Source organism: Natrix helvetica, assembly GCF_964273705.1.
Source record: "Natrix helvetica genome assembly, chromosome: 5".
NCBI lineage: Eukaryota > Metazoa > Chordata > Lepidosauria > Squamata > Natricidae > Natrix > Natrix helvetica.
Window position 1 is genome coordinate 2,266,205 of NC_138551.1, and position 22,809 is coordinate 2,289,013.

General features: G+C 43.4%; 1 protein-coding gene across 4 annotated transcripts in view; it reads right to left on the reverse strand.

Moving 5' to 3' along the window:
* Window positions 1-22,809, reverse strand: part of LPP (LIM domain containing preferred translocation partner in lipoma) — a 177,065-nt gene that overhangs the window by 142,326 nt on the left and 11,930 nt on the right. For 3 of the 4 annotated variants that reach the window (XM_081956071.1, XM_081956072.1, XM_081956070.1), the window contains exon 2: window positions 9,487-9,583. The gene's annotated coding sequence lies outside the window, so the exon portion shown is untranslated. Of the gene's footprint in view, window positions 1-9,486; window positions 9,584-9,731; window positions 9,752-22,809 lie in introns of those variants that run through there. The other variant, XM_081956073.1, reaches the window with a different exon arrangement.

Here is a 22,809-nt window from a genome sequence, read left to right on the forward strand (position 1 = left end):
AGAAGTACAAAAATGTAATTTTCACTCCTTCCTCGGCCGCTGATTCACGCAGTTGCTGCTGTTGTGCATTTATATTTAGTCTCCTGGCTGAGGGATGAATAATTTTCCAAATCAAATTAATCAGACCAGGACAAAACTCTCAGACCAGGTAGACCTCGGATTACGACCACCATTGGGTCCAAAGTTTCTGTTGCTAAGCGAGACGGTTGTAAAATGAATTTTGCCCAATTTTACAACCTTTCCTGCCACCGTTGTTTATTTATTTATTATTCATGCTTCTAAGCGAATCCCTGCCGTTAAGCAAGCACAGCCGTGGTTAAGTTAAGCGAATCCCTGCCGTTAAGCAAGCACAGCCGTGGTTAAGAGATTTTGCTTGTCTGAAGGTCGTGAAAAAGGGTTACGTGACCCCGTTTATGTGACCGTCATAAATACAAGTCGGTTGCCAAGCATCTGAATTTGGCTCATGGAGCTGCAACGGTCGTAAGTGTGAAAAATGGTCATAAGTCACTGTTTTCAGTGTCTTAAAACTGAACGTTACTGACTGTTGTAACTGCGAAGTCACTAAATCAGGGGTGTCCAAACTTGAGAACTTTAAGACTTGTGGACTTCAACTCCCAGAATTCCCCAGCCAGCATGGCTGGCTGGGGAATTCTGGGAGTTGAAGTCCACAAGTCTTAAAGTTCCCACGTTTGGACACCCCTGCACTAAATGAACAACTCTCCTTGACTCACAACCATTTGTTTAGTGCTCAAAACGACGGCACTGAAAAAAAGGGACCGACTACCAGTCCTCGCACTTACGTCCATCGCAGCATCCTCACAGTTATGTGATCTCTACTTGTGACCTTTGCAACTAGCTTCCAAAGAGCCAAAAAAAGAAGAAAGCCAGATTCTCTTAATGACCACATGATTCACTTAACGACTCCCACCGTTTGCAAGGAAGGTCATAAAATTGGGCTTAACAGGTTGCTCAGCAATAGAAATTCCGGCCCCAAATGGCGTCGTAAGTCAAGGACGAGCCGTACAGCTAACAGAAAGACCCAGCAAAGCAGAAAATTGGGTCACATGGACATTGCCCCCCCCCAACAAATGCTGAAATAATTGTAACTTTGGAAGACGCACGAACACATTTGCAAAAAATATTCTTTTGCAGAACTTTAAGTCCTTTGCAAAATAAAAAATAAAAACCAGAATTGTTTGAGCTAAAAATCTTTCATTGCCTTTCATTCTATTTTCATACCCTCTGATTTCCCTTTTTTTTTTTTGCTAAAAAAAGACACGTTTATTATCCTTGAATAAAATGTTCAAAGAATGCAGGTAGTCCTCGACTTACGACCGCAATCGGAGCCCACGATTTGTGCCGTTCAGTGAGTCGCTTTGTTAAGTGAGTTTTGCTCATTTGACGATCTTTCTTCCGCTGGTTGTTAAGCCAATCATTGCAGTGGATAAGTGAGACAAGCGAATGGTTGTAAATGTGAGTCAGCTGCCGAGCAAATTTTGATCATGCTGCAACGGGCGTAAGTGTGAAAAACTGTCCTAAGTCACTGTTTTTCAGTGCCATCGTAACTTCGATTGGCCACTAAACAAACTGTTGTAAGTCGAGGACTCTATGTAATGCAATACAGATCGTCCTCGCCTTACAACCACAATGGAAACTGAAATTTTCTATGGCTAAGCAATGCTGCCTTTAAATAAGTCGTGCCTATGATCTTTTTTTTTTTGCTCTGGTCGTTAAGTGAATTGCATAGTCCTTAAGTGTATCACATGGTTGTTAAGTGAATCTGGTTTTTCTCACCGACTTGGCTTGTCGGAGTGCCCCTGGGGAGGTCGCCACTGGAGATTATGTGACCCCAGGTTGGGGGAGTTGTGACCTCGGGACACTGCGACCGTCATGTACAAGTCAGTTGCCCAGCGCCTGAATTTCAATCACATGACCGTGGGAATGCTGCCACAGTCATAAGTGCGAGGACCGGTCATAAGTCACATTTTTCATTGCCGTTATAACACTGAATGCTCGCTAAATAAACAGTCGTAAATCTAGGGTGGCTTGTATATATTGTGAGGATGTGCAATGGTCATAAGTGTGAGGATAGATTGTAGTTCACTTGCTGTCGTAACTTTGAACGGTCTCTAAATGAACGGTCGTAAATGGAGGACTGTCTGTAATTTGAAAATTCAACTGAAATTGCCTTTCAACTGAAGAAAAAAAGAAATAGGGAATATAGCCAATCCTTAATTTATGACCGTTCATTTAGCGATGCTTCGCAGTTACAACAGCACCAACCAAAAAAAGGAACTTAGGTCTGTTTTTCACACTTATGACTGTTGCAGCATCCCTGTGGTCATGTGATCAAAATTCAGCCGCTTGGCAACCGACTCATATTTATGACGGTCGCAGCGTGGGTCACATGATCCCCTTTTGCGACCGTCTGACCACCAAAGTGAATGGGGAAGCCGGATTCGCTTAACGACTGTGCGACTAGCTTAACAAATGCAGCGATTCACTTCACAACGGTGGCTAGAAAATGGGGGAAGCTCGCTTAACGAATGTTTCACTTACCCATGTAAATTTGGGGGGGGGCTCAATTGTGGTCGTAACTTGAGGATAATCAGTAGACAACGAAGGAAAATCAAAACCTGAGCTAAGCAAGGTTAGGATTTTCTCAAAAATGCGTCTTTTGCAGAAGAAATCCATTTTTATTTTATTTTATTTTTTAAAGAAATTTTAAATCAAGCTTGGGAAAAAGACGTTGGCAAATTTGGATATTTGGAATTCTTCTGGAAAAGGGGGAGAAACGCAGAATTATTCCGTTGGGTTCCCTTCTTGAGTTCCTGAATTCTGCAAGATGCCCTTTGGGGACTTACAAAAGCTTTCTGCAACACACACAACTGCACACACCGTCACACCAAAAACCCTCCTTCCCAAAGCCAAATTTCTGTCATTAAAAAGCCGAGATTTCCAGTAAAAGCCTTCTTCGCCTTCTCACTCCCCTCCCTCGGCTGCTCTCAAAATGGAATCACGCTTGGATGTTCCTGCTTTTGGGGAGGGGGGAGACACAACTGAAGGAAGCCAAAGCCCCCGGCCAGAGGGATTTGAGAGGCTTGGTCCCCCAAAATACCCCCAGAGAAATCGCCCCAGGGATGGCTGGGCATCATTGAACCAGGCTCCCCTCAGCAGATGGCAAAGTTGGCACCTGGTCACCTGTTGCCATTTTAGCTTTTAATAGGAAAGAAACGAGGCAGAATCCAGCTCATTTCTTGCTTGCTAATCTCCCCCCCTCCCATATCTACCTGCCTACCTGCCTACCTATATCATTGTCTATTTATCCATCATATATCCTTCCACCCACCCACCCACCCACCTGTTTGTGTATTTGTCTGTCTGTCTTGCCTGTCTATCTCTCTCTATCTATCTATCTATCTATCTATCTATCTATCTATCTATCTATCTATCTATCTATCTCTCATTTCATCCATCCATCTCCTGTCTGTCTGTCTGTCTCTCTCTGTCTCTTTCTCTGTCTCTCTCTCTGTCTGTCTCGGTCTCACTCCCCCTATCTCTCTGTTTTTCTCTCTGTGTCTCACTCCATCTATCTATCTATCTATCTATCTATCTATCTATCTATCTATCTATCTATCTATCTATCTGTTTCTTTTTACATCTATCTATTATCTATCTATCCTATCCATCATCTATCTATCTATCTATCTATCTATCTATCTATCTATCTAATCTATTATTTATATCTATCTATCTATCAACTATCTATCTATCTATCATCTATCATCTATCATCTATCTATCAACTATCTATCTATCTATCTATCTATCTATCTATCTTATCTATCTATCTATCTATCTATCTATCTATCTATCTATCTATCTATCTATCTATCTATCTATCTATCTATCTATGTCTATCATCTGTCTATCTATCTATCTATCTATCTATCTATCTATCTATCTATCTATCTATCTATCTATCTATCATCAATCAACCTGTCATCTATGTTTCTATCATCTATCATCCATCATAGCTATCTCCATCCATCCATCTATCTATCTAATCTAGCTATCATATTACCTATAACTATCTCACTTAAAATTCCTCCCTCCCTCCTTCTATCTATCTGATATGTATCAACCTGCTGGGGAATTGTGGGAGTTGAAGTCCACCCATCCCAAAGCTGGCAAGACTGAAAAAGCCCGATCTATCCATCATCCGCCCAACACCAAAGATTTCTCAGGAATAGCTTGCAGCCTCCGATCCGTTGCTGGTGAAGGAACCAGATTGGGAAAAGTGACTTTCAGGTAGAAGAAGACTTCCTGTGGATGCCGTGTAGGAGGCAGTCAGTGAGGGGGTCTTGGATCAACCTCAGTTCTACCCCTACTCAATCCAGATCTGGCTGACAGACCTTTGCATACTCGTCTTCTCTCTCGGTCCCTTTTGCAAAATTCTCCCAGGTCCCCAACTGGAAGTTCATCTGCTCTTAATTCCTTTTGGAGCAAAACCCAAAAAACTTAATAGGTATCCCGTCCTTTAATTTGTGCCTTCCCCCTCCCCAGCACCAGCAAAAACAACAACAACAACAAAAACCACCTCCCTGGGGAAAAAAGACCAAAAATAATAATAATAATACATTCTACATTATAAAGAATTTAGGCGAGAAAACCCAACTGCACAGGTACAGTATAGGTGGCACCTTGCTCAACAGTAGTAACTGTGAAAGGGATCTTGGAGTCCTAGTGGACAACCATTTCAATAGGAGCCAGCCGTGGGCAGCAGCTGCCAAAAAAGCCAACACAGTCCTAGGCTGCATCATCAACAGATGGTTAGAATCAAGATCGCATGAAGGGTTAATACCACTTTACAAGGCCTTGGTAAGGCCACACTTGGAATATTTGCATCCAGTTTTGGTCGCCACGATGTAGAAAAGATGTGGAGACTCTAGAAAGAGTGCAGAGAAGAGCAACAAAGATGATTAGGGGACTGGAGACTAAAACGTATGAAGAACAGTTGCAGGAACTGGGAATGTCTAGTTTAATGAAAAGAAGGACTAGGGGAGACGTGATAGCAGTCTTCCAATATCTCAGGGGTTGCCACAAAGAAGAGGGAGTCAAGCTATTCTCCAAAGCACCTGAGGGCAGAACAAGAAGCAATGGGTGGAAACTAATCAAGGAGAGAAGCAACTTAGAACTGAGGAGAAATTTCCTGACAGTGAGAACAATGAATCAGTGGAACAGAAGTTGCCTCCAGAAGTTGTGAATGCCCCAACACTGGAAGTCTTTAAGAATATGTTGGATAGCCATTTGTCTGAAATTGTATATAGTTTCCTGCCTGGGCACAGGGTTGGACTAGAAGACCTCCAAGGTCCCTTCCAAGTCTGCTATTGTATTGTACAAAAGTAAAACTTCATTCACTGTTTTTTGCAGAGTTTTCCTTTTTGGCACCTGTTTCCCCAACCCCTTTGCTACTCCCTGCCCGTCCGAGACGAAGTCATAATTTATACATTTCCAACTTCAATCAGATAACAAATAGGCCTCTTGGGATGTTAAGTTAAAGCCCGAAACGACAAATTGGCAGCGAAAAATGTTGCATGACAACCGAAGCTGTGTGCTGCCTGTGTTGTTGCTTAAGCAGCCCAATTATGTTAATAATCCCCAAAGGATGCAAATGGGAGGCGAAATGCATAACAGATGGAGCACTCAATGATAAGCTAATCTTACCTGAAAATTGGAATGAAAAATTGGAATTATGCAGTATTTATGGATGTGGCATTTTAAGTGTGCGGATCGGGAGGGAATATATAGAAAAAAATCAATATGTCCTTAATTTTTCCCCCTCCTGCATTATTTCATTTAACTCAAGGTGATCATTAACTTTTTCTGACATGCCCCCCCCCCCGCAACTTGCTATAAAATCTCTCCTTAAAGCTTTGCGTTTGAAGCCTGCCAAATTTCTATACGGTTTGCGATTTTTTTTTACACCTGCCATCTTACCCAAAATACTGTTTCTGTATTTACAGCCACCCCATTAGAATTAGGAAGGTAAAAATAAAGAGCTTCCACTTAACTTCTCGTGCAAGTTTTAAAAAAAATACCGAAGTGATTCCCAGCAAAAGTGTTTTTCCCCAACTTTCTTTCAAATCTGCAACCCTGAGATTTTTCTAGTGACGGCCGAGATGATCAGGGGACTCAAACCTATGAAGAACGGTTGCAGGAACTGGGTATGTCTAGTTGAATGAAAAGAAGGACCAGGGGAGACATGATAGAAGTCTTCCAATATCTCAGGGGTTGCCCCAAAGAAGAGGGAGTCAAGCTATTCTCCAAGGCATCTGAGGGTAGAACAAGAAGCAATGGGTGGAAACTAATCAAGGAAAGAAGCAACTTAGAACTGAGGAGAAACTTCCTGACAGAACAATTAATCAGTGGAACAGAAATTGCCTCCAGAAGTTGTGAATGCCCCAACACTGGAAGTCTTTAAGAAGATGTTGGATAGCCATTTGTCTGAAACGGTTTAGGGTTTCCTGCCTAGGCAGGGGGTTGGACTAGAAGACCTCTTAAGTCCCTTCAAGAGGGAAGGAAGGAAGGAAGGAAGGAAGGAAGGAAGGAAGGAAGGAAGGAAGGAAGGAAGGAAAGAAGGAAACTACTCCACGAGTGAAGCAACCTAGAACTAAGGAGAAATTTCCTAACAGAAGGAAAAATTAATTTAGACAACCATTTGTCTGAAGTGGTGTAGGGTTTCCTGCCTAAGCAGGAGGTTGGACTAGAAGACCTCTGAAGACCCTTGCAGTCCTCTGTTTCTGGAATGGAGGGATGGAGGGAGGGAGGGAGGGAGGGAGGGAGGGAGGGAGGAAGGAAGGAAGGAAGGAAGGAAGGAAGGAAGGAAGGAAGGAAGGAAGGAAGGAAAGAAATGAGGAAGGAAGGAATTAAATGGATGGAAGAAAACTAATCCAGGAGAGAAGCATCTTAAAACCAAGGAGGAATTTCCCAACAGTGGGGACAATTAATCAGTGGAACTACTTGCCACCAGAAGTCCTGGGTGCTCCAACACTGGGGTTTTTTAAAGAAGAGACCAGACAGCCATTTGTCTGAAGTGGTCTGTAGGGTCTCCAGCTTGAGTAGGGGGTTTCGTTTTCCTTTCTGATAATCCCGGCCTTCTTTCGCCCGGCTGCCTCGCCAAGTTCACGCTATTAAATTAAAGGGGTGATTCATCAGAAAAACAATAACCTTTTGGAGGCAATTTTGGACGTGGCACTGACAAGCCTTACGCATATCTCCCCCTCTTCCGTTTCTTCCCTGCCAGGCTAAAAACACAATTTGCACAGCTGCATCGCACAGCAACCTGTTCCTTGCTATTTAGCTCCCGGAAGGAGAGAACAAAAAAGAAGAAAAAGAAGAAAAGAGGAAAAAGGTGTGTTTGTGTGGGGGGCAGAAATGCCATTTTTGGCACAACATTAATTTCTCGGACAACACAGGAGATCATCGGAGCTGCTAATTATTTCCAGGAAAACAGAAAAGATTCAGATTAATTTCCTGTCTCAGCCTCACCACTTCGGGCTGCTGCGGTATTGAACACTTTGAGGGGCTCTGCATCGTGTCCGGCTGGCCACAGACCGGATCAGCGAATGTCCACTCTGTTAATGGGTCAAAATTTGGTCAGCTTTGTGAAACTGTCCTTGGGAAGAGGAATGACAGACAACGGTCTGTGACCCTAATAAAAATCGATTAATTACAGAATACAGGAGGCCCTCTACTTACAACAGTTCGTTTAGTGGCCGTTCCAAGTTATGACGGGGCTGGAAAAAGCGACTTACGACTGTTTTTCCCACCTACGACCGTTGAAGCCCTGTCGTTGTTACCTGATCAAGATTCAGAGGCTTGGCAACTGGCATGTACTTATGATGGTTGCAGCATCCCGGGGTCCCCTTTTGCGACCTTCTGACCGGCAAAGTCAACAAAGAAACCGCATTCACTTAACAACCGAGTTAACTAACTTATCAAAGGCAAGTGATTCACTTAACAACAGTGGCAAGGAAGGTTGTAAAATGGGGCAAAACTCACTTGACAAGTGTTTCACTTAGCAGCGGGAATTTGGAGCTCAATTGTGGTCGTAAGTCGAGGACTACGTATACGTCCCCTGGGGAAATCCTGGTCCTTGGGAGTCCAATCGGAGGACACTTTGTCTCCGAAGTAGCCCTGGTAACTCTAGAGACAGCCTGGCCTGGCAAAGCTGGCAGATTTCTCTCCCGCAACCCATCCCAAAGTTTCTAAGGAACCAATAAATCAATCAATCAAAATAGAGTTGGAAGGGACCTTGGAGGTCTTCTAGTCCAACCCCCTGCCTAGGCAGGAAACCCTATACCGTTTCAGACAAATAGTTATCCAACATCTTCTTAAAGACGTCCAAAGTTGGGGCATTCACAACTTCTGGAGGCAACTTCTGTTCCACTGATTAATTGTTCTAACTGTCAGGAAGTTTCTCCTCAGTTCTAAGTTGCTTCTCTCCTTGATTAGTTTCCACCCATTGCTTCTTGTTCTGCCTCAGGTGCTTTGGAGAATAGCTTGACTCCCTCTTCTTTGGGGCAACCCCTGAGATATTGGAAGACTGCTATCATGTCTCCCCTGGTCCTTCTTTCTATTAAACTAGACATTCCCAGTTCCAGCAATCGTTAGCAATAATAACTAGGGTTGAAAGGGGCCTTGGAGGTCTTCTAGTCCAACCTCCTGTTCAAGCAGGAAACCCGATACGCTTATAAGAACCCTAACCCATCATGCATTCCAGAGACAAGCAAATGATACCACCACCAACAATTCGATTTTCCCTAAAACAAACCCTTATTTTGTCCTTGCCACTCATGAATCAACACAGTTCATGAAGCCATGGCTAAAAACAAACGATCAGCCTTCCTGAAATCCTAAAACCTGGCATCCTAGGGATTGACCCAGGCATCGTCTACATATGATTCAAAATCTAATGAAGGAGAGACACAGCTGTCACAACGCAACACCGTTGTGACGTGTTTTCCCCAATGTATTTTCAAGGGATGGCTTGTCCAGCTCGAAAAGCTCAAAATTGTACATTTTTCTCCACCTCAAAGGCGTCCGTGGCGGAAGAGGTCAAAAAAGTCAAAATGGCGCCCATGGCTGCCATCAACACACCAACCCAGTGGATGTCCCAATTCTCCCCCCCCCCCCGAAGGCCTAAGCCAATATTTCTCAACATTGTATTGTGCTGTTGTGTTGTTTCTCGACCTCTGTCGCTTTAAGAGGTGTGGAACTTCAACTCCCAGAATTCCCCAGGCAGCGCAGCATAGAATTCTGGGAGCTGAAGTTCCTCATCTCTTAAAGTGACAGTGGTGGAGAAACAATACCCTAAGAAATTTGACATGCGAGGAAATCTTATGAGAGGCTTTGGGAAGAGAGTATAAAAGACCAACTTTTAAAACTTTAATAATAACAATAATAATGGAGGTAAAGCTTTTACCTTGAGTATGAGCCCGTTGTTGGCCCCAACTGTGCAAAATTGAGGATGGGGCAGCTGGGAAGGGCTGTCCGATGGGAAGTAACGAAGAATTAGAATCCTAAAAAAAAAAATCAGAAAAAAGAAGATCAGAAACAAATTTCAGCTCAAGAAGATGCTCACCTAACCAGAAAATACCTTCCAATCTTGAACACTTTTTTTGCACTCTATGTGATTTATTTTTTTAAAAAAAATGAGGAAAGGCCTACCTTGCAGGGGTGCGGTAGGAGGAAAAATAAAAGAAGCTATTGTAAAATGAGCAGCATCCTAGGGAAACCTCAAGTCGCCTCTAAAGGCTTAGATTGATCTCCAAGTTTGCTTATCGGCAGAAAAAGTGGAATTTCATAAATCCTTCATATTTGCGTTTTCAGGACTGCAAGAGGTTAAGAGTGTGTGTGTATGTGTGTGTGAGAGAGAGAGAGAGAGAGAGAAAGAGAGAGAGAGAGAGAGAGAAAGAGAGAGAAAGAGAGAGAGAGAGAGAGAGAGAGAGAGAGAGAAAGAGAGAGAGAGAGAAAGAGAGAGAGAGAGAGAGAGAGAGAGAGAGAAAGAGAGAGAGAGAGAGAGAGAGAGAGAGAGAGAGAGAGAGAGATATCATCCCCTTTTGTCATTTGATCACCTTCCCAGCCGGCTTCCAAAAAGCAAGGTCGATGCAGGAAAACAGGATTTTATTTATTTATTTATTCTTCGCATTTCTAAACCGCCCCCTCTCCCAAAAAGGGACTCGCTTAACAACCATACGATTCGCTTAACAACTGCATTGATTCACTGAACAACCGTGGTCAAAAAAGTGGTCGGGAAATCGGGTGCAGCTTACTTTTAACCACTGCCTTGCTTAGCGAAGGCAATTCGGCTTCCCCTTGGGGTCGTAAGTCGAGGACTACCTAGGTCCTTAGCAACCACCTTGCTTAGCGAAGGGCATTCGGCTTCCCATTGTGGTCGTAAGTCGAGGACTACGACGGAAGAGGGGTTTAAGTCCTTTAGCGAGGGGTCAAGGGCTCTCAAATTGCAACCTATGCATGAAAAACGCAATATTTAGAACTTATTGGAGTCCGTGATATGGAAACAGGCGGTCAAACGCAGCACTTGGTTGGAAATGGACTAAGGATGTAATGTTTTTACAATGTCCCCCAGTTACCACCCTGGGGGAGGAAAGAGCAATGGGTTACATAAAGTCCTTGTGCAAGAAAAACATTTTTTTAAGAAAAGGATAATGAATCTTCTGTTGAATGAGGTACCTGGGACAGGGAATTGGGACAGGTGGACACCTTCAATGGGTCTCGGGGCTCTTACGGGGGCTGAAAGGCTGATCAAAGGGGGGATAAATGCAGGGCTGAATTTTATTCTATGGATTGGAAAACCGATTGCACTCAACAATGGGAAGGGAGGGCTGAGAGAGGCAGAGTTTGCATGGACGACGGGGAGGAAGCAGGCAGCTCATTTAGACAGATAACAACAGGTTAAAAAGAAATAATAGTCCTATAAATGTGTTAGAAATATCTGTGTGCTTGAGAAAATTGCGTTAGATGAGTATAGAGAGAAGATGGCAATTGTTCACTATAAACTGCTTTCTTTCTTTCCTTTGCTGAATTTCTTTCTTTTTTTTCCCTCCTAAAACACTTTTTAAAGGCTCTTTATTTATTTTTCTCTTTGACAATATAGGTATCTCCGTCATTATTATTATGTTTTTCTAGTCTTTATTGATAAGGGCGGACGGAGGAGGAGGGAGGGGAGAAAGAAAGAAAGAAAGAAAGAAAGAAAGAAAAGAAAGAAAGAAAGAAAGAAAGAGAGAGGGGGAAAGAAAGGAAGGGAGAAAGGAGAAAAGAAAGAGAGAAAAAGAGAGAGAAAGAGAGAGAGGAGGGGGAGAGACAGGAGAGGGAGGGAAGAAAGGAGAAAGAAAGAAAGAAAGAAAGAGGGGGGAAGAAAGGGAAGGGAGAAAAGGAGAAAAAGAAAGAAAGAAAGAAAGAAGAAAGAAAAGAAAAGGAAGAAAGAGAGGAAGGGAGGAAGAAAAAGAGAGAAAGAAAGAGAAAGAAAGAGAGAGAAAGAGAAGAGGGGGGAGAGATAGGAGAGGGAGGGAAGAAAGGGAGAAAGAAAGAGAGAGAGAAAGAGAGAGAGGAGGGGGGAGAGATAGGAGAGGGAGGGAAGAAAGGGAGAAAGAGAGAGAGAGAGAGAGAGAGAAAGAAAGAAAAGAAGGGAGAAAGGAAGAAAGGAGGGAGGGAGGAAGAAAAAGAAAAAGAAAGAGAGAGAAAGAAAAAGAAAAAGAAAGAAGAAAGAAAGAAAGAAAGAAAGAAAGAAAGAAAGAAAGAAAGAAAGAAGAAAGAAAGAAAGAAAGGGCAACACTAAAAGCAAAAATCAAAATATTTTCCCAGGATGCTCCAATTTCTCCAACACCAGCCCCCATTTTCCCCTTAAAATGTGCACAAAAAACTGTCTTTTGCCTTGAAGTTGGGGAGTCCTGAGGGGTCATCACCCCCCCTTCCCACTCGCAATGAACCCCCTTCTTCCAGTGAGCCAAAATATCCCTTGCTAAGTGGAACATCTGTTAAGTGAATTTTGCCCCATTTTACTTCCTTGCCATAGTTGTTAAAGGAATCAAAGGAATCACTTGCAGTTAAGTTAGTAACACAGTCGTTAAGTGAATCTGGCTTCCCCCATTTGATAAGACGGTCACAAAAGGGGATCACGTAACCCTGGGACTCTGCAACTGTCATAAATGAGAGTCAGTAACAAGCCTCCAAACTTCGAATATGTGATTGTTGGGATGCCGCATCAGTCATAAGTATGAGAAATGATCCTAGTGTCACTTTTTTAGTGCCATTGTAACTTCAAACAGTCACTAAATGGATAGTTGTAAGTCGAGGACAACCTACATCATCTCCTTTTCGGTCACAAGGAGAGACAAAAACAACTGGGGTGGGGAAGAGACTCAAATTGTGTCCTCTCCCACCCCCTACAATTCCCAAACCCCTTTCATCCATCCTCGATTCCTGTCCAATTTTGAGTTCTCCTTCCGAAGTCACTTCTCCCATCTCCTTTTTGCAAAGCATCAACTTAATTTTAGCCCAGAACCTAAAATTAACACAATCCTCCTTTTCAGAGCCTTTTTTTTTTTAAATGCCAGAACCTGGGATCAAATCTTCCTCCCACAAGTCTGAGAGATCTGATGCAAATCTACATTGATTTGGAAGTTCCCAAGGTCATTCATTTACCAGATTATTTTAAGGAGAGGAGAGGAGAAGACGAAGGTGGGAGGGGGGGGAACCAAAATCGAAATAAATATCAAGCAACCTGCGCCCAGTTTTGCCAAAACTATTCACCAAGGCTGGCCAAATTCAGAATTGCCATTGGCGTCTCGAAAACTTTGCAGTGAAAAGCATGAAAAATTGATTTAGTTCGTCAGTTTATACATCTGTCCATCTCAGTAAATGACTCGGGCGGGGGGGGAGGGGGAACCTCCCATGATCTATTTTAACATTCAATTAATCGCTTTAAGGCAGGGGTGTCCAAACTTGGGAACTTTAAGACTTGTGGACTTCAACTCCCAGAATTCCCCAGCCAGCTATGCTGGCTGGGGAATTCTGGGAGTTGAAGTCCACAAGTCTTAAAGTTCCCAAGTTTGGACACCCCTGCTTTAAGGGTTGCTTAAAATCTGTTTTAATTGTAAGTTTTAGTGTGGGTTTCCCAGAATTCCATTAGTGAGATGGGCAGCTGTATACATTTTGATAAAATAAACATTTAAAATCAAACAAAAAGAACGTAAATCATAAAAAAAGGAGTAATGCAAGTCCTTATTTATGATAAAATAGCAAAAGTCCATCCGACCTTCAAAGTGAGTATAAAATTTAGCCATTCACCTGTTCTTCTCCCCCCCCCCCCCAGGTTTTATTTATTATATTTTTTATTACATTCAAACTGTGTGTGGTCTGGGTACAATCGCTTTTAAACAGTCGTAATATTCATCTTTGCTTTAGTATTCATCTCATCACCATTAATAATGTAATAACAGTGATATAATAACAATAATACTTAACATCGTCTTCTTTAACAACTGCCTTTAATACATCGTCTTTTAATATCTCTTCCCTTCTAATTTCTGCCTGTCTTATCTAGCTACTGATACGTAAAAAAATAAGCATGTCCCATATATATATAAAGAGAAAAAATAAAGAGAGGGGAGGTGGAATGAAGATGGAGGAAGAGGAGGAGAAGAGGGGAGAAGGGGAGAAGGAGGCGGAAGAGGAGAAGGAGAAGAAGAAGAAAAAGAAGAAGAAGAAGAAACAGCAACAAGGCTGTGGGCTCTCTGAATTGTATGGTTTCCTTGCAGACATTTTATAACCCAACTAATTTCTTTAAAAATATGTTTTTTGCTTTCCCCAGTTCAGTGCAACTGCTGTGTTTGTTTGCACACCACAGTGGGCTGCCAGTTGCCCCCAACTTCCCAAAAGCTTCCCACGGTCCCTGGGCACCGAAATTTCCCCTAAGAGCAACAGGAGAAGGGGAGAAGGCTGAAACAAGCAAGGGCTGTGTTGCCAAGAATGCAACACACACACACACACACAGAGACCCACACTAAGCCCAGACAACAAAGCTCTTCCTCTTTGTTTACACAACATCTCCCAACTTGAGCGCTGACATCACTCAAGGCAACAAAACACAAACACACAAACAAACAAACAAAAAACAGAGAATGTCACCCAGGACAAAAATAAAGTGACAAATGCAGTAGGATTATTTCTTAAAACGAATCACCGATCCAAGGCATCACATAACCACAATTTATTTTATAAACCTTTCCCCCCACGGTCACTATGAGAATCACAATGGTCATTAAGCGAGACATCACACACCTGCAACTTGCTACCTTCCCTGCCTATTTTTTCATTGAATTTTGGGGAGTTGAAGTCCCTCTTAAAACAGCCGAAGTTTTAACTTCCATTCGCCCCCATCAGCAATAAGCACATCTTTATATAAACAACCCCCGAGTGACTTAATATTCATAATCCCCATGGTGTCTGCAAGATCCAACCAAAGCGGTATTTTATAATCCCAATTGGGCCGGTGCTTCTTCCATATTCTCATCAAGGCACTACGGAGAACATGGTTGTTGAACACTTTATCCACCCTGTCTTCATAAAAAAGATATGCATGCCATCCCAGAACAAGATCATGGCCTTCTATATTGAGCAATTCCATTTTTGTTTTCCCAAACCAATCTGCTACATGCGTTAATACCGCAGCTTCATAATACAATCGAAGGTTTGGGAGTCTGAGGCCACCTCTTTCACGTGTATCTTGCATAATCTTCATCTTTACTCTCGGTTTTTTCTCCTTCCAAACAAATTTATTTAATGTTGTTTGCCAATTTAACAAGGTTTTATCTGACTTGAGCACCGGAATCATCTGGAATAGAAAGATAAATCTAGGTAGAATGTTCATTTTAATTGCTGAGATCCTTCCAAGCAAAGACAATTGTAACTTTTTCCACGCTTCAAGATCTTTCTGTATCTTTTGCCACAACACTTCATAGTTATTTGAGAAAAGTTTTGTGTTTGATTCTGAAATTTGTATTCCTAAATATTTAACTTTAGAAACTATTTCAAAACCTGCTAAACTTACAAGTCTCTTTCTTTGAGTCTCTGTCATGTTTTTAACCATCATTTTCGTTTTGTTTTGATTTAGTCTAAACCCAGACACCATGCCAAATTCTATTATGATATTTTTCATCTGGATTATTGATTTCAAAGGAATTTCAAACTTTGGAACAGCTGTTGGAAGAAGGAATTACTTTAAATTGGTTACATTACATACAGCTTCAGAAGAGATGGGAAGAAGATCGCAGGGTCGGCTTTATGGATAAAGAAGTGGAACTGATTAAGCAGATAAAAGAGACTGGTCCAAAACAAGTTAAAAGAATATATAATGTACTGTTAGAAAGAGACTCAGAAAGTGAATTGGTTAAGGATTGTATGATTAAATGGGCTCAGAATTTTGGGGAAGTGGTTATGTTGGAAACGTGGGAAAAAATATGGGTTCAGAATGTTAAATTTACACAGTCACAGGATTTAAGGGAGAATTTTTATAAAATGTTTTACAGATGGTATTTAGATCCTAAAAAATTATCATGCATGTACCCAAATGTTCAACCAAAATGTTGGAGATGCGGGTGTCTAGATGCTACCTTTTTTCATGTATGGTGGACTTGCAACAAGGTTAAAGCTTTTTGGATAAAAATATGGTGGGTTATGCAGAATGTATTTAAGAAAAGAATACAATTCACTCCACAAATGTTTTTATTGGGTATAGTTAAGGATTTTACCAAAGGGGAAACAAAATTGGCCTTGTATATGGTTACAGCAGCTAGGTTGTTGATTGCGCAACATTGGAAAAAAGATTTTTTGCCAACAATTGATCAATGGATTCAGAAGGTGGCGGGGTTCGCTGAAATGGCAAAAATTTCAGCTTTCTTAAAAGCTCAGAAACAGGAGGATTACACACAGGAATGGGCAAAATGGATTGATTATATACAGAATAAATACCAGACTAGGAGTTATTATCTAGCCTTTAGGTAAGAATGTTTAGACCGATAGATGATCAGAGTAAATAGTATATGGGATGTTTGGAATTATTAGAGTGGTATACAGCGGAAGTCAGGGGGGTGGGTTTGTGCGGGAGGTGGGGGAGGGTTAGGGTGGAGGGTGGGGCAATATATATGTATGAATAAATTAGAAGATGGGACTAATGAAACATTGTTAGGCTAGGAGAAATTTATATTAAGAGTTATAGATGTTAAATTAGCTTAGAAAATGATCAATGTGTTATTATTAATTTAAGACTAATCTCTATAGTTTTTGTTGGGAGGAGAGGGGTTATGAGTAATCTATTTTAAGATGGGGGGTGGGGAGGGGGTAAAGTGTTTGGTATAATATTTGAATGTGAATTTTTGCGGGGGGGTATAGCATTTGTATGAGATTTATATTGTATGGAGGGGGGGGGGTGAAAAGGGGGAAAATTTGTTTGTACAAAACTCTTTTAATAAAAAAAAAAAAAAAAAATAATAACAAAACAGCCGAAGTTCAAAATCTACAAAGCTAAATTTACGTTATAAATAAAATCAAATTATCTGCAAGCAAATTCGGTCAAAAACTTCCAAAAATATGAATAGCAGCTGTTACAAGGTTCAAAAAAGTTTCAGGTTTGATTGCCTGGACTTCTCCAAAAAAAAAATTAAATGCTATTTTGAAGCAATTAAAAAGCATTTAAAAATAAAAAACCAGAAATTGTTCTGCTGTTTGTTTGGCACGAAGGATGAAGAAGAGAGAAGAAAAAAAATTGGTCCTTGTTTTCATGCTTAATTCTTTTCTTTCTTAATTTGCACTTTGCAAAGAGAAAAAGAACCGAAATGCTACTTATCCCTTCAATCTTTATCACTTCCCCACATTTGGCCAAGCAGTTTTCCAATCAAATAAATGACATCCAAAATATATATGCAATAAAAATGTGTTGATTACTAATTATACTAATCAAGCCGCCTATATGTATAATTATGTGCTCATCTATCTCTTTTCGGAATAAATATAGCTCGTTACAATACAAATAATTTACTAAGGAGCAGCGTTATGGCTTCCATATGGGATTAATGTAAAACATTATAATGGAGGCCAATATTTCCGTGGCTAAGTGTGACTGTTGTTAAGTTGGCTTTGCCCCATTTTATGACCTTTCTTGCCACAGGTGTTAAGTCAATCACCACAGTTATTAAGTTAGTAACAGGGTCTTTAAGCGAATCAGGCTTGGACTTTGCTTGTCGAAAGGTTGCAAAAGGGGATCATGTGGGATCATGTCATCAGTACATGCCAGTTGCCAAGCCTCTGAATTTGGATCACATGACCTCGGGGGTGCCACAATGGTCGTAAGTGTGGGAAATGGTCATAAGTCTGTTTTTTTCCAGTGCTGTTTTAACTTTCACTCATGTTAGGTAATGGTCACTAAATGGAGAATGTTTAATGTACAAATGATGCATATTTTAATGTTCAGCATTAAAATATGCATCATAAAAGAAACGGATTCTAAATATCCTTCCCAGCAATGCAGAAAAAACAAAGGCAATTTAAGCTTTGAAAAGTAAGAGGTTGTGTAAAATTGAAATCGACAACCGCACTTGTCACCTGCAATTAGCACCAACAGGCAGCGTCTGGGGAAGTGGGAGAGACATTCCCAGTTTCACAGAAGATCTAGGAAAGATCTAGAATCCAGTGGATCCCCATCAAAATCTCAACCACCTCAGAAGCTGCAGATGTTTGCTGAGATGTGGAGACTCTGGAAAGAGTGCAGAGAAGAGCAACAAAGAGGATTAGGGGACTGGAGGCTAAAACAGATGAAGAACGGTTGCAGGAACTGGGTATGTTTAGCTTAAGAGAAAGAAGGACTAGGGGAGACATGATAGCAGTGTTCCAATATCTCAGGGGTTGCCACAAAGAAGAGGGAGTCAAGCTATTCTCCAAGGCACCTGAGGGTAGAACAAGAAGCAATGGGTGGAAACTAATCAAGGAGAGAAGCAACCTAGAACTGAGGAGAAATTTCCTGACAGTTAGAACAATGAATCAGTGGAACAGAATTTGCCTCCAGAAGTTGTGAATGCCCCAACACTGGAAGTATTTAAGAAGATGTTGGATAGCCATTTGTCTGAAACGGTATAGGGTTTCCTTCCTAGGCAGGGGGTTGGACTAGAAGACCTCCAAGGTCCCTTCTAACTCTGTTATTCCAAATATTAAAACAGGAGGAGAAGAAGGAAAATATTCCAGGAACATAAATTCACGAAAGGGCCCAATTCACACAACACGGACCTCAGTGCAGGTCAAAGTAGGGGGGGGGGGAGAGAAGGCTTGGAGTAGGGTCAGCTCTGGCCTGGCAGCCTTCCTGAGGCGTTCCTGGAAGGGTGCAAACATCTGACGGGGATTCTGTGTCTCGCCAGGAGGAGAACTCTAAGGTTTCACAAACAGCCCCCAGTGGAAACCCAAAGTGCCTTCTGTCCCCACCCTGGGATGATTGGCACTCCAAAGGAGGCTATTTCTGGCTGGGGGATGCATGAAAGAGGAGGAGGGAGGGAGGGAGGGAAGGAGGAAGAAGAGGAGGAGGAGGAGGAGAGGAGGAAAAAGAGGGGAGAGGAAGAGGTGGAGAAGAAGAGGAGGAAGAGGAGGAGTTGAGGAAGAAGAGAAGGAGGAAGAAGAGGAGAAAGAGGAGAGAAGAGGAGGAGGAAAAGGATGGAAGAGGGGGAAGAGCAAGAGGAGGAGGAAGAGGAAAAGGAGGAGGAGAAGGAGGAGAGAAAGCGGAGGAAGAAGACAAGGAAGAGGTGGAGGACAAAAGAGGAGAAAGAAGAGAGAGAAGAAAGGAGTCCAGCGGGAGGAGGGGCTGCACCGCCCATCCTGTCCCACCAGGTGCTCAGCTGCCGTCAGCCCTGAGAGGCGCCTGGGGGCAGGAGGCCCATCCAGGACACGGGGGGGGGGGAGGGGGGGCTCTTCGGCCATGTTCTCACCTGCCGGGCTCTCCTGGGGCAGCTGCCCCCGAGGGGAGAGGAAGGGTGGGTGGGGCACGGCTGCCCTCCAACCACCCACATCCTTGTGAAGGCTTGGCTCAGATATCTGAGTGGCCTCCTTTTCCTTCTCCCAGGTAGCCTTTGAAGGAGAAGGAGCTGGGGCCGGGATTTTTGTTGCTAAACAAGGTGGTTGAAAGTTGCACCCCATTTTACAACTTTTTTTGCAACGGTTTTTAAGTGAATCATGTGGCTGTTAAGTGAATCTGGATTCCTCCCCTTCCTTTTTTACCTTCCTTCCTTCCCTTTCTTCTTTCCTTCTTTCCTTCCTTCCACCTTTTTTCCTTTCCCTTTCTTCCTCCTTTCCTTCCTTCCTTCCATCCTCCCTCCTTTCCTTTCCTTCCTTCCTTCCATCTTCTTTCCTTTCCTTCTTCCCTCCTTTCCTTCCTTCCTTCCTTCCTTCTTACCTTCCTTCCATCCATCCATCCCTCCTCCCTCCTTTCCTTTCCCTTCCTCCCTCCCTTCCTCCTCCTTTCTTTCCTCTTCCTTCTTTCCCTCCTCCCTCCCTTCCCCGAGAGCCCTCCCTTTATTTCAACCTATTAAAAGCTGCCAGGATCCTGAATGAGTTTGGCCACTCCCCAATCGAACCCGCGGATGAGGGGAAATGCGCTGGTAACTCCCACGGGCCCTGGGCACACCTGTTGTGGCACTCCTGATGCCTTCGACTTTGCACAACTGCCTACCCCAGCCCCTTCCATGCACCCACAAGCGCAAACCTCTACCCCGGGGTCTCATCCGGGGCAGGAAACCCCCAAGGCCCGCCCGCCCCCCCAGCCTGGAAACACCCCCCCCCCCCAAATCCCTCCAGGGACCCAGCATGTCCTGCAAGGAGGAGACATCCCCAAAACCTCCGCAGGAGACATGCGCACCCCCCTCTCCTTCTCTTTCTCTGTCTGTCTGTCTGTGTCTGTGTGTCTCTATTTCTCTCTCTCGTTCTCTCTCTTTCTGTCCTTCTCTTTCTCTCTTTCTCTCTTTGTGTGTGTGTGTCTTTCTCTCTCTTATTCTCTCTTTCTTTCTGCCCTTCTATCTTTCTCTCTGTCTCTGTGTCTCTCTGTCCTCTCTTTCTCTGTCACTCTTTTTTGTTCTTTCTTTTTCTATCTCTTTCTCTGTCCTTCTCTTTCTTTCTCTCTTTCGTTTGTTCTCTTTCGCTCTCTCTTTGTTTCTGTCCTTCTCTTTCTCTCTTTCTCTGTCTGTGTGTCTGTCTATCTCTCTCTTTCTCTGTATTTCTCTCTGTGTGTCCTTCTCTTTCTCTGTCTCTTTGTCTTTCTCTCTTTCTTTCTCTTTCTCTCTCTATCTCTCTGTCTCTCTGTCTTTCCCTCTTTGTCCTTCCTTCTTTCTCTTTCTGTCTTTTTCTTTCTCTCTCTCTCTCTCTTCTTCCTTCTTTCTCTCACTTTCTTTCTCTCTGTCTTTCTGTCTCTTTCTTTCTCTCTCCTTTCTCTCTCTCTCTCTCTCTCTCTGTCCCTCTTTCGTTCTTTCTCTCTCTCTTCTCTCCCGCATCCCCGCCTCTTCCGTGACCTCGGCCACGCTCCCCACCCGTGGCTCCTCTCCCGTGTGCTCCCAGCCAGATATTTTTAAACCTCTCGCGACAGCAGCTCCGCACTGCGAGCGCATCAGCCAAAATACCTCCCACGGAGGAGAGCTATATAGAGAGCACGGTGCGCAACCAGCCAGCAATGTGTGAGATGCACAGATGGATTGTGGCACCACGCCGGGGCACAGGTGCAGCTGGGGTTGCCACCCCAAGACGGCCAGGAGTGACCCAAGCGGGGTTTGAGGCCAGGACGCAAAGCGAGACACAGCCAAGGGGGCCAAGACAATATGAGGAGGTCCCCGAAATTCAACAAATTCAGACTTTTTCCTGAAAAGAATCAACACCAGAAAAACATCAGCAAAAAACACCCGGAGTTCAAGGAAGGAAAGCTTCTTCGTGGAAGTAGTCCTCAACTTACGACCATAATTGAACCCCAAAAGTTCTGCTTTTACCTGAAAGGATAAGCGAATTTTGCCCCCTTTTTCTCACCTTTCTTGGCCCTGTTGTTAAGTGGATCACTGCAGTTATTTAAATTAGTAACCCGGTCGTTAAGTGAATCCGGCTTCCCCGTGGACTTTGCTGGTCAGGAGGTCGCAAAAGGGGATCAATCAACCTGACCCCAGGACGCCGTGACCGACATAAATATGAGTCAGTTGTCAAGCGGCTGAATTTTGATCACGTGACCACAGGGATGCTACAATGGTCGTAAGTGTGAAAACTAGTCATAAGTCACTTTTTTCTGTGCCATGGTAACTTCAAACAGTCACTAAATGAATCGTTGTTAAGTCAAGGACTATCTGTATTTCTTATCCGCTGCCACTTTATGACGCATGGATTTCAACTCCAAAGTATTGTGGCTGGGGAATTCTGGGAGTTGAAGTCCACAAAACACGGCTTGGGAATTCTGGGAATTGAAGTCCCTCCATGCTAGCTGGGGAATTCTGGGAATTGAAGTCCCTCCATGCTAGCTGGGGAATTCTGGGAGTTGAAGTCCACAAATCCTGGCTTGGGAATTCTGGGAATTGAAGTCCCTCCATGCTAGCTGGGGAATTCTGGGAATTGAAATACCCTCCATGCTAGCTGGGGAAGTCTAGGAATTGAAGTCCACAAATCCTGGCTTGGAAATTCTGGGAATTGAAGTCCCTCCATGCTAGCTGGGGAATTCTGGGAATTGAAATACCCTCCATGCTAGCTGGGGAATTCTGGGAATTGAAGTCCCTCCATGCTAGCTGGGGAATTCTGGGAATTGAAATACCCTCCATGCTAGGGGAATGGAAGTCTAGGACTTGAAGTCCACAAAACTCGGCTGGGGAATTCTGGGAGTCGCAGTCCACCTATCTTAAAGTTGCTAAAATCCAGAGACATATCGCCCTAGAAACCCTGAGAGGAGTGGAGAAGTTAGCCAGAAATAACCGAAGGGAATCGAAGAGGGAGAAATGAAAGCACTTGGGGGGGGGGGGGGGGACGAGGCTGGGGACGGGACGTGTGAACAAGAACTTGGAACCGTGGTGGGTTGTGAATTGGACGAGGGCCAGCAGGGATGATGATGTAGCTGCAAAATAGAAAGAACACCACAAATGTACTTTCTGGCTGCGTCAACCGGAGTGCCATTTCCAAATTACCAAATGTAATTGTTCCATTTTATTTTCTATTTTGGTCAATGCTCATCGTGAGTCTACATTCTGGACACTTGAAAAGCAGAAGGAAGGAGGATGAGCAGCAGATTTAAAAAGTCCCAACGGGGGAGGGGGATTAAAGCAATGGGTTTCTTAGCCCCAAGGAGACCCGATCCGAAGCCATGCAGAGGAGCCCCCCAACTTAGCTCGCCATCAGTTGGTTCCCCCCCAAAAAAAGGCAAGACGGTGGCATGAAAGTGCAATTGAAGATTCAGTGGCTGGGGAATTCTGGGAGTCAAAGTCCCTGCATGGTGGCTTTGGACTTCTGGAAATTGAAATCCCTGCATGCCGCCTAGGGAATTCTGGCAGTCGAAGTCCACATATCCTGGCTGGGGAATTCTGGGAGTCGAAGTCCACAAATGCTGGCTGGGGAATTCTGGGAGTCGAAGTCCACATATGCTTGCTGGGGAATTCTGGGAGTCGAAGTCCACAAATGCTTGCTGGGGAATTCTGGGAGTCGAAGTCCACATATCCTGGCTAGGGAATTCTGGGAG